The sequence below is a fragment of the Marmota flaviventris genome, chromosome 1 (assembly GCF_047511675.1).
Source record: "Marmota flaviventris isolate mMarFla1 chromosome 1, mMarFla1.hap1, whole genome shotgun sequence".
NCBI classification, from domain to species: Eukaryota; Metazoa; Chordata; class Mammalia; order Rodentia; family Sciuridae; genus Marmota; species Marmota flaviventris.
Genome location: NC_092498.1, coordinates 42,745,608 through 42,758,433, shown reverse-complemented (window position 1 = coordinate 42,758,433; position 12,826 = coordinate 42,745,608).

The window sequence follows — 12,826 nt, the reverse complement described above, 5'->3', positions numbered from 1 at the left end:
AACTGAAGTTTCAGACTTTTCACAGCATGTGATAAATCTCACTGCCCTTGTCTTGGCCAAGAGTCAATGTCAGGCATCCAACTATCACCAGAAGTAAAATTAGGGTTCCTCCAGTAAAGCAGCAGATCAATTCTATCCTCCAAAAGATTGTTCTTGGGATCACCACCTACCAGTAAGGGAGAGAAATATGGCAAATTGGAAACAGAGGCTGGGTTACAATGTCAGAGTTCTCAGCCAATGCTGTGGCGACTCTGGAGGTAGGAAGGCCTTTCAAAGGTGTCCCAGATTGAGGCAAGGAGCAGAGAGGAAAATCTATGTAGCCTCATCAAGCTGTTATGCATGGCAATTGAACATGGCTGAACATGTTAAGCTATATGTAGCCTTAATCAAGGAATTAGCCCTGGGAAGGCAGCTGTCTTCAGCCATGTTCAGTTCAGGGGGGTAGAAAGTAGAGAGCTGAAAACTTCCAACACATCCAGCACCTAAAGATTGAGAACCTGAGTCCTGAAAGTCCGGGGGCCACGTACAACAGGCATACAGTTCTTTCTTTGGTTGTATTTATTATTCCAAGTTGCTTCCTACAAGTTCCTTTTTCACATAAATTTTCAAAGTTGGCTTATATCATTAGTTGAAATTTAACTGATATTATGCCCTTTTAAAATCAGTTCCCAAACTTTTTTTCCATATTTAAATTTTAGTTCTATTTATCTCTTGGCTGGGGTGACGTAAATGTCATAAATACTGCCTTCCAATCTTTTTTCATAGTTCATCCTCTTACAAACGAGTCTATATTTATCTTTATATTCTCAATTATGTCTACCACAGGGTTGTGAACACAGAAGGTCCTTAGTAAAATTTGACCTCTGGTGAGCTGAACAATAGTCCTCTTGGGGTTATCTAGGCCATGGGAGCATGAGGGATAGAGAAATATTTCATATAAACTTACCCAAAAGTGAAGAGCAAGGTTCCAGGCAACAAATACCCAGAGTCTTATTCCAAAAATAGAGACAGTTATAAAATTCTCAAAGACCCAGAAGCACAGGAGTATGTGCCAATATGAAGAAAGCAGTCAGCATCATCAATCCCAGATGAGACAGAAGACTGCCAGCAGGTTTATAGCTCACAATAACAAAGAAAACCAGGATGCATGGTGCTGCTAGCCTGCGGCAGGTGCCCAGGCAGGCAGCAAGCAGCATTCATGTTTTGGGGAAACAGGCCTTGACCTCTGCGTTGGTGTTTATATATAAAGCACTATTTCAGGAGTAGAAGACTATACTGTGATTTGAAGTTTCATCTAGAGCCCTTGTTCAGCATACACAAGGCCCTGGGTTCAATCCCTAGAATTCATTGGAAAAAAAAAAAAGTATATTAAGTTCACATAAAGATGGCAAGTTCTTAGGCTGAGGTTTAGAGCAGAATTCTGTCTTTGTACATAAAGGGTAATTTGACCAAATATGAGAGTGAAGGTCAAGGCAAAATCTCAGTGTCAGTGGATAAAGCCAGCACAAAGGAGATGGAAAGAACGGTGACTCTAAGCAACAGATACCTAGTCATTGAGATGCAAGAAACCCTATCCCAGACATTGGCTGGGAGAGAATGCACAAACCATGCAAAACTAGGTAACATTCTAGTATTTGTGAGGACATTTCTGGTTTTGTTTATGATTCCAAAGTCCTGTTCCATTTAACATGTGCCCCAGACAAAATATCTGAGTTTGAATGGCATATTATGTGGTCACTCCACGTGGTATATACTCTAGGGAATAGAAGGCCAATGAATATGAAGTCCTAATTTTTACAACCTCTGCTTCAGTCTAGGAACTGCCGGTGAGACACTGAGAGCTGAAGAAAGGAAGCAGAGGTGCACAGACTGACGGAATGAGGTGACAAAGGAAGAAGTAATCGAAGACCACCTACCTAGGCAGAGAAGCAAATGCACTCTGTATCCAAATATAGCATTTTTTCCCCTCTGTGTGTGTGTTTTTATTTTTAACAGTATCAATACAAATGAATTGGTAAATTATTTGCGCCCCTCATAGATATGCTTTTCTCTTTAATTTTTTGTTTTGTTTTTTCATTGGCAACTGACCCTATTGCTTTCCCAAAAAAGCAGTGGGATTTGGCTTGCATTAATTTAGTTGAAACTCCTATGGTAATGCAAAAAAAAAGAAAGAAAGAAAAAAGAAAAATTGATATGAGCAACTTTCAGTTAACATAAAGAAAATGATTGTGTGACTATAGTATAAAGGACACATGCAATTGCATATATCTAAATCACTACCAAAACAAAGCTGTAGAAATCTAGTAAAATTATACATTTTACTAATTTGCTTTAATTCAAGTGAATTCTATAGCTTAAATTTAACATTCTTACTCTTGGGAAACCAAATTCTTTAGAGATTGAATATAAATCCTTAGGCCAAGACAGAGTCTTTAATTGAAAAGTAATCTTATTCTTTCTTTTCTGTTTCAAGGGGTAAAAAAAAAATTAAAATCACTATATATTTTTTTTTCCTTTTGGTCCTAAGAGAGGTTTCCCCATTCATGACATAATTGAAGTTTTCAAACCAAAAACACCTTTAAATCAGGAAAAAATCAGGGCCAAATAGGATTCCTAAGTTTTGAAGAACAGGTTCCATGAAGCTCTCAAAGGACTCAAAGTAGGACAGTGTAGTAAGAAATGAGGCTAGAAATAAGGGCAGGTACCAATGGGGGAAAAGGCTTAGCAAATAATTGTCTTAAGACAACATTCAACAAAATCTGGAAATCTTATAATCAGCGTGGCCACCAATATTGTTAGACTTTATCTCAGTTGCAATATAAACAAATGACTAAGAAGAAATAAATTATCTAAAGTATTGTTTCTTGTATTTAATTAGTTTCAAGGTAACACAGTGTAGCAGCTAAGAATAAAGCTTGAAAAATCAGTCTATCTGGACCCAGCTCTTAGCTCTATCTCCTACAAGGTAGGTACCCTGGGCACCTTATATAACCTTTAATTCTCAGTTTCATCACCAGTAAAATGAGACTGACCAAAATACTGTGTCACAGACTTATGAGAATGTGTCCAATTAATGTAGTTTCTTAAAGTACTTAAAATTATTTTCCTTAATCCTTTTTTCATTCTGCCAGCCAAACTCAGAAGAAATTTTAATGACTTCTCATCTGGGAACTGGATATTTAGGTTTCCCACTGACTGAGATGGCTTTATTCATTCAGGTTTCTGTATATAATCACCTCCGGAACTCCTTTTAAACTCTGTCGGTTCAAATAATTGTTGACTTCTGCACATATGGGATTATTTATCCATAAAGTCTGGACAACAAATTTTCTTTGGAAGACTGGTGCTTCTGTTTCTAATGTACTTTTAGAATCCAAAGTATGTTTATCATCCTGAGGCATAGCCACATACCACATGCTTGTAACAAATAAAATAATCAAATCCACCTATAAAATATTGGAAGAACATAGGTGCTAACACTTAATGCCTAAGTTTTAGAAAAGCCACACAAACAATTTTAGCCCTTATGTAATTTTTATAACTATAAACATAAACATGATGGAGCTTCCATAAGTGCTATTCTTAATATTGAAATACATTGAATAATAGAATCACATTGAATGAGTTGGAAGAATTACTACAAATAAACTTCCCCTTTTCCCCTTGATTTTCAGGTGCACATATAAATTCTAATATTTGTCCAGAGGGTATAATTACTTTGTCAAAAGACAGGACTTTTAGTAACTTCCTCAATGCTCTTATTTCCTCAGGTGAATGGAATGAAAACAAACTTGCCTATACATGATAGTTGCAACAAGGATTGAATAAAATAATAGTTTTATAGCATAAATAACATGGTGCCTGATGTATGGCAGGTGCTACCCAAATTATGCATATCATCTAAGAAATCATTAATTGTTTGTATGTCAGAGTATATTTTTACACCAAGTACAAAATTCTTAAAATTTAAAATCTTAAAAGTCAGGCAGCTAGAAAAGTAAATCATCCATGTAAGCTGCTCGTTAAGCAATGGTACATTTGGTTCTGGGGATGTGAAATATTCCTTATCCCTCACCAAATTTTTGTTGTTGTTTTTCTTATTATTAATCATATTTTAAATCTATTTTAGTTCAGCAAAAATTTGAAGCTGAAACATAAGAAAGCACCAGCACCCTCATGAGTCTATGATATCTCAGGAAAAAAAAAGTTTGCTATAAAATGCATTCTTTAATGTTTGTGAACTGGAATAGGACTTTCCATTTCCTTCTTGCTACTTAAATATTTTCTTTCAAAGTAATTTAAAACATATAGCTGTAAATATTATATATGTTCAACAGGAAAATACCAGTAAGCAAGAAAAAGAAGGAAATAAAAATTGTGTGTGTAATTATCAGCTTCAGACAGAACAGAGGAACTGGTACTGAACAAGTTCTGCCCCCAAAACAACAGTGAAACTGGAAAACAGTGTGAAGGAGCTCATTCAGTAGACAGCACAAGAGCATGACTTCCAAAGGTAGGGTGTCCCAGCTCTCTTCCTGGGGATAATTCCCCAGTTTCCCAGCATAGGGAGCTGGATGTCAGGTACAACATGATGAGTCTTCCAGGAGGAGGAGGCAGGAATACAACTCGGAGACAGTCAGCGGCTGGAATCTGGAAAAGGGAACAAAGAGGTGGGAGGTGTACAAAGCTGGGGAGTGGGGGTAGGTAGGGCAAGCTCCTTTAGGGATTTCCTGTGAATCCTTGGCTGAGGAATCTTGCGCATGTGCAGAACCAAACAACTGCCAAAGTGGCTGCTAGGGGTTTGAAAAAGAGAGACCTATAGCTCTAACAGTGCTCAGAACTGGAGTTACAGCCTGATTTCAAAACAATGATCAAGTTGAAAAGTAGAAAGCCCCCACCTGAGGATAAAGATCACACTCTAAAGGAAGGCCAATTATAGACATTCTTTCGGAGCCTAAGCAGGTCTAAGCATTCTCTAAAGGATCTCAGAACATGCAGTATTTGGAGTTTGGTCCTTGACATTTTAGGTCTTGAGAAAAACCGTTAGCTTTTCACAAAATGGGCCCACCAAAGCATAGAACCAAACCAATATATGGTCACTACGATCAGCCAGTTACTGACTTGCCTATAAGAAAAAAATATATATATAGTGTTCTTCAGAGATAGATAGCAGAATCCAGAATTGCTACAATGTCTCATGCTGATATTCAGTTTAAAATAAGTGACTATGTAAGCAAAGAAACAGAAAAATGTGGTCCCTAGTCATGAAATAAAAGCAATTAATAATTGACCCCAAAGGGCTCAGATGTTGGAGTTAGCAAGAAATAGAAAATGAATGTTCAAAAGGGAGCCACAAAGCCAATTTTTTTTTTTTATTTTAGGAATTAGAGGGTGTATTGATGTCTCCCATTGCTTAATTATCTGCATATATCTGTTTTATATGTAAAATATAGAAACTATTAATATTATGAATTTATATATGATTTGGATCATATTATAAGTACATACTGATATTAAAACCTATCCATATTCATTGGCTTATAATGATCAATGAAACTATCATTTTAAATTTTAATTGTACTGTTCACAAGATAAAATGACCTGTTCAATTTTGCATATTGTACTTACAGTGTAATATTAACACACGTTCAGGTTTGGATTGTACTTGCCTGATGGAGTTTAAGTATTGTGTTATTTAAATTCTTGAGTTTATATTTTAGAATGTCTCGAGAACAATATGTAATTGATTTTAATTTTTAATATGTAATTCCATTCCAACATGATGCTAAGTACTGTATTAAAGTTTAGTCAGGAACATAGAAAACATAGTAGTAATTTTCATCGAAAGGATTTAATACAGAAAAAGCAGTTAAACAGTCACTGAAGGAATAAAAGAACAATCAAGAGCATTGAGGCAACATGAATTGTACTTAAAAGAAACATAACAAGAGAGGGATGTTGGGACATCTGAACTGGCAGAGCTAGAACGCTGACCTTGGAGGAGATGGCTGCTCTGGCTGCTCTACTGCACTATTTGTTCAGAGGAGGGATTCACCAAGAGAGGAATACCCAGAGAGGGGATCCCTGGGAAGCACAGGTTGGTCTGGGAACCTGGAAAGAAGCTGGAAACCAGAACCAACTGCACTTCAAGAGGTAAAAGAATGTTTCTAAGAGGTGGCAACAGGCACCACAGGCAAGCAGAAAGAAGCAAGTCCTTGTCTCTGTGTCTGCCCGCCATGTGTCCCTTGAGTACTTCTCTTTGGTATTACCTGTCTGGAAATATCCAACAAAGAAATGAAGCTTGTAGAATCCTGACTCCAGATTATGGAAAGTTGGGTCTAGAGCCAAAAGACAAGCTTAACAATCAGAACACCATATCTTCACAATTTTTAAGCTCTTAATTATTAATTCATCCCTTGGTCAATTTGAATAAATCTTCCTATGATTTCAATGCCATGATTTTACACATTTTTTTGTGTGTGAATTTAAAACCAGAGTATTATTTTCTTTTCTTTGTCAATAAATGAAATTCATCCTTTACAAAAATCTTGGGGTGTGTGTGTGTATTTTTTTTAAACCAGGGAGAGAACTCAGGGACGCTGAACTACTGAGCCACATTCCCACCCCTTTTTATAAGACAGGGTCTCACCAAATGGCTGAGTGCCTTGCTAAGTTGCTGAGTCTGACTTTGAACTTGTGATTCTCCTGCCTCAGCCCCCTGAGCTGGGATTTACAGGTGTGCACCATTGTACCCAGTGACAATTGGTTTTCGTGCTTAAAATTTCTTAGATATTATTCTGTAATATCCAGGAATTTAGTGTGGCAGAAGAGAGGTTGAACACTACATTATTTCATTTCCTTTGTGGTTAATCCATTTTCTTCTTGGTATTGACCAAAACAGTAATTGAGACATGTCCAAGGTTCTCTGCAAAAGAATAACTAAGACATGGCCAAGGCTCTCTGCATTTGTCTGGTTTGATAGAGTGACTTTCCTTTGTATCATGGTCTGTCTTTGGCTTTGAGATATGTTTACATATTTTATCATTGACCACTGCATCATTTCCATTGGTTCTATTTTTTCCTTCATGCATAGAATTATCTGTATGTTGGCTTTTGAGTCTTATTCCTAGATATGTATTATTTTATTTCTTATTATTTTATGTATTTTCCCTTTTCCTTTGATGGCCAGAAGAGCTATTCAAATATATCCTTTATATCCCTGATTCAGTTTTCTGCAATATCACTTCCATTCAGAACTGCGATTGCATTTCATTTTCTTGTAATTCTTTCTTATCATATCTTCTTTCCCTCACATGCTGTTGCTTTTTAATATTTTTAAATAAATCCTAACTGCTATTAATAAATACCATGACTCCTTGAAATCTATTGCAGAATTTTCTAAAAATTTCTGCTAGATCACTTACTAGATAATGTTCAGAAGTATTTTCAGCTTCCAAGTCTTAAGTCCCATTCTCATAACCACTTTCAGTCTGTGGCCCTGACACTGGGAAATTTTGTCTTTTAAGATATATCTTCAAATGGTCTACTGTATTCAATTTAAATGGTTCTTATCATAGAGGGTGTAGATATGGGGGAGTTTTGTTTTCTCTGACAAATATCATTAGTCTACATTTCAAGAGCAAGTTTGTTTGCTCAGTTCCCAGTTCAATTCTTTTTCCCAAAAGATTTCAAGTCATTGCCTTCTGAGATGAAATCCTTTACTATATCAACTTCATGTTTTCTGTCATCCTGAACACAAAGTATGCATGAAACCTTAGCATTTCCATCATGCTCTAGCATTAGAGTTATTCATGCTTTCTTTCCCATCTTTACAAGTTTACTTGTGATAATTTTGTCATCTTGCATCCAGTGTACTCCCAAAGGTTCTTCTCACCCTCTTTCTATCTTTCACACTTCTCCAGATGTTTTCACCAATTTGGGTCCTCTTTCTCCCCACTCTCTGCAAAATGTATAGTCAGAGGCTAGATGTGGAGGCTAATATGTAAGCAAAATACTTGCCAAATTATGGCATTTCCTTAGTGAAAGGAAAGCCAGGAACCAGGAGATGGGTGAGCGAGAAATGAAAGTCGGAGACCAGGCTGAGATACACATGAGAGTTTATTTGTCATCTCTCTATAGATGGAAAGAGGCAATACAGGTTTGAGTTCTGGGACTTTTATGAGGCAGGCCATGGATTAGAGCCCCAAGGGTACTAACACAGGTGGTTAAGGGTTGGGTTGGTGTGAAGGGAGAGGTGAACCTTTCTCAGAAACACCCTTGGGTGGGAAAGCAAAACTTTTTCTTAAGATAGAGGCTGTCACTTAAGATGGCCATCCAGATGCTAAGCAAGGACCTGACAATTAGGGATTCTATTGTTCCCTGAAAATTTGAATCTGGATTTTTTCTATGTGGAAAAAAAAAGAAAAGGATAGCTTCATAATATGAAGCCAGAGACACTGAATTAGGAATGGTCTTGCTTTTTATCACTTCAGCTTCATTCATGCCCCTGCTTCACCGCCAGCTGTGGTCCATTTGAAAATCCCACATCAGTCATCTCTGCTGGGAAGGTTGAAAGACCCGGATGAACTGTAAAGAGAAACATCCTTAGAGAAGTCCACTGGATTAAGGAAGAAGGTGAATTTATTTACAAGCTTTTCCTGACTCTTGCTTCCCATTGGACAAAGTTAACTCATGGGGAAGTGAACTTTGTCACTCTTCCAGGTTGCACCATCTGGTGTTTTTTTGTTTTGTTTTGTTTTGTTTTGTTTTGTTTTGTTTGTAGCTGTTCAGGATGCCAGACTTATGGCCTGAAGTGTATATTTTGCTTGGGACAAGGAAGGGCAAAAGAAACTAAAAGCCCAAGCATTTAAAACTGGTCAGCCTGGTTGCACTGAAGTTGCCAAAAGATTCTTGGCACTTGCAGGGCCAAGAATTTATTGGCTGCTGCAGGTGGAAACAAAGTGGTCCAGAAAGAGCAAGGGCCAAAGAAATCCAGATAATTAATACAATAGGCATGATGCAATATGACTTATAATTAATAAAGAATTGTTAATTCTTGCATGACAACACCAATTTCTCAAAATTGTTATTACTTTTTGGCAATGTTGTCATTACGTTTTGACAACTGAGCTCTTAAATTTCAGTGTGAGTCTAGTGGGAAGTTGATAACTAGTGCTAATGGCCAGATGTGAGATTCGCTTTTCAGATTTTCATGAATACTTCAGAGAAAAGTAAGTTTGTTCTCTCTACCTAGTTTAACATGTAACTAATAATTATCAGTAAGTCAATTTGTAAAATTATTCTAGCTGATTTATTTTTAATGAAAGGTGAACTCTCATTTAGTAGTTGACATTGTTTAATTCCTTTTCAAATTAAAAAGATTCATTCTCTACTGGAATGCCTAGTATTTGACATGTCACATCTTCTGTTTATATTTTCTTTTGAAGGATTTAGCTGATTTAGATGAAATACTGAAAGCTAATAAGAAGTATCAAGATAAAGCATGAAGTTATTTTGTTGTTCTGACTGCTTTCTCGTAAAAATGAATAGCAACTTTTCACATTAATATAAAACCCATGATTATAGAAATCATGATTTATATTTAATCACTAGATAAACTAAAATGTACTATTTATTAAAATGTTTTAATATATCATCATAACAAGTTTCTACCATTTTGAGTAATATTAGTAAATAAAGTAGTTCTGTAATTCCCTCTCTTCACTGATTTATGTCATTTTGTACAAAAAGGATATGTTGCTGATCTGCCAAGAATAGGAAAATGGTACTGAGATAGTTTTCTAGAGGGTAGAAGTGATTTTTTCAAATAAAGTTTTACACTATGATCATACCTGCAGTCATTTGAAGTACGTCTTTATAAAGAAATTATTAGTTTCTTTATTCAATATTCCAATGGGGAGAAATAAAATGAGATATGTGCACTGTGTCCCAAAACACATAAATAGACAGTTCTCTGGATTTAACACAGTAAAATAACTTTATTGCTTAGAAAAGTATGTCTCTTAAATACAAATACAAAAAATAAAAAGCAATTCTTTCCTAGTCAGTTTTAACCTTGTGTTCATTTAGGTAATTGGGCGGATGGAAAGAATTAAAGGATAGAAAAACAGCAGAAAGAACACATGGCCGAGGAGAAGATGAAATGAATAGTGAAAGGAAAGTCAATCAGAAAGGTACACAAAATTCATCTGTCAAGTATTAGAAATCAGTATTAAAAATTAGAAGTACGTGAACTAAAACCTTCATTATTTCACATAAACAGAAGAACTTTGTTGCATTATTTTTAATTTTTTAAAAATCAAGATATTCTAAATGCATTTTTCCAAATAAGTGATTCACATTATAATAATCAAATTAAGTAACACATAAACCCTAAGTTCATAGAAACTTGTACTTTTCATTATAAACAAAAGTAATTTTTTAACCAAAGATGTATATACCTTAGCAGTATATTATCTACCTCAGCACAGTTCTACAGTGTGTAATATAGAGTGTATGGAGAAGTTACTCTGTACGTTTTCTCTCAGAATCTGACTGTACAATGTGACCTTTAGTGGAAGCTGGCATTATGTACAGATATTTTGATATCTCAATTGCATGAAAACATTCCTTAACAAATTGAAAGCAGTGACCTGTCTCCCTCTCTATATAAAGTAGAGAGTAGAATCTTTCAAGCCGACTGAAGGAAGAAGGTGGAAGAAGGGTCATCAAATAGTGTTAGAGAGGCTTCATTGAACAGCAGAGTAAGAATGAAACAATCAACCCTTCTCATTCTGTGATGAAGTCTTTTAATAGATTAGACAAAAATAATGAATAGTTTCATTTCTTAAATTTGGATTTCTTTTTAAAAATGCTTTAGCTGAACTTCAATTCACACACCTGAGTGGGCATAAATGCCTTCGTGGAGGAATATTTCCTTCAAGCATCAGCTTTTAGGAAATCTACCAGGACAACTCACATGAAAAATGTATATTCTTATAAAGAAACTTTTTAAAAACCAAATGACTTGTTTCACTTGTTAAAAAAAAAAACTAACAGGCTTTTCCAATTTTTTAATATTTCTGGTAGCAGAAAGAGGTTTTTCAGTTACTCGACAGCTACACCTTATCTCACTGCAATTCTCTCAGGCAATGCAAACGCATTTTTGTGTCCTTTCACAGTGCAGTTCACTTGGAGACAAAAGCAAGAAGAATTTGTTTCACTTGAGCTATTCCCTTTTAACATATGCTTTCCGGCTGACTAAAGTTATCTTTAAAATTGTAACAGTCAAAAGGGCATTAGCCATAACCATCAAAATTGTTATGAATTATTTTAGTGTTACAATGTTCAATAAAGGACAAGATATTGGTTATAATTTGTTCATTATTGTTCTAGCATTCATAGTTTATCGTGCACATATATAGTTCTGCAATTACTTACAAATTAACAGTATTAAAAAATACCTGATTTTAAAATATCATGTTCAAAAACTACCACTTATGAAATATGACCACTGGAGAAAAAAGAATTCTTGTGTTGCCATTCTAAATAAGAATATCTCATTGGCCTTGCTGTTAAAAGAACAATAGAAGACTAATTAGCTCAACTATGTATTAGTCCCAGCGAGGGAACCCCAAAGCCCACAGTAATTTTGACACAGATGTATGCCACATGATACCTTTATTATATGCTAATGATATTTGACCAGGAAACATAATAAAAACTTTTTTTAAAAAAATCAATTAGAACAATTCCATTATAATAGGAAAGAAAAGGTTTATGTTCACTATAAGTTCTTAGGATTTTTGCTAATTTAATTATATTCCGTACATCACCGTTGTATGGATCAATCTAATGTACTTGACAGCTGAAATAATGGTTTGAATATCTCTAAATAATCATTTACAAGTTGTTAATGAACATGGAAATGTACACAGTAAGCTAACAAGTAATTTTGGTTTTTATGGTGGGACTTCTTTTCCCATGATTTTTGCTGCATTGAATAAAGTCACATCATATCTTTTCTTATTGAAACAAAAAGTTCGTCAGTAAGTACAAATTCATTTAGTGTATTAGGCAGGAGAGATTTTTGTTATTGTTGATAGTGGTGGTGGTGCTGTTGGTTAGTTTTGGTTTAAACCAAGAATGCAGCTTAGATATTTTAAAATATGTATCTAAGTCCACAGATGTTGGGATTAACTAATAACACACTGAGTCTTCTCTATTTTTCCTACTCTGCTACACTAATGTTCTCTGGGGCCAGAGTTCTTTCTAGTTTGTTTACCAAAGTATGTTAGGCATCTAGCACAGCATATAGACTTAGATAGTATTTATTGAATTTACTTATTATTGAATAAAGGAAGAATTGAATGCTAAAATTCTCCATTATGAGGAGTTGCAAAGCAGGAATCCATTTTGTGATATTTTCCTTGTTTGTCATGTACTAATGCCTTGTGTAATTAAACACCAAAGAAAATTTAAATGTTGATGATGGTGGAAAATGATAATAATAATGATTGTTAGAAAGTATTTTTGTAAATGTTGGCTTTGCTTTGAAATCACCTGGGAAGTTTGTTTTTTATTGTTGTTGTTTTGTTTTGTTTTTTAAATACAGTTACCTGATTTTCCTCTCAATAAATCTGTTTTAAGAGGTCTGATATGTATCGAAGGGCAATGGGATTATTTAAATCTTTCCAGTTAGTTCAAAACATACAGCTAAGACTGAGAACTAGTGTTCCATATGATCCTATCATGATGAGTATGATGAAGGGAAATTTCAGGACACTTACCTTATAATTTTAATTTATGAAAATAAAAGAAGTTTGGG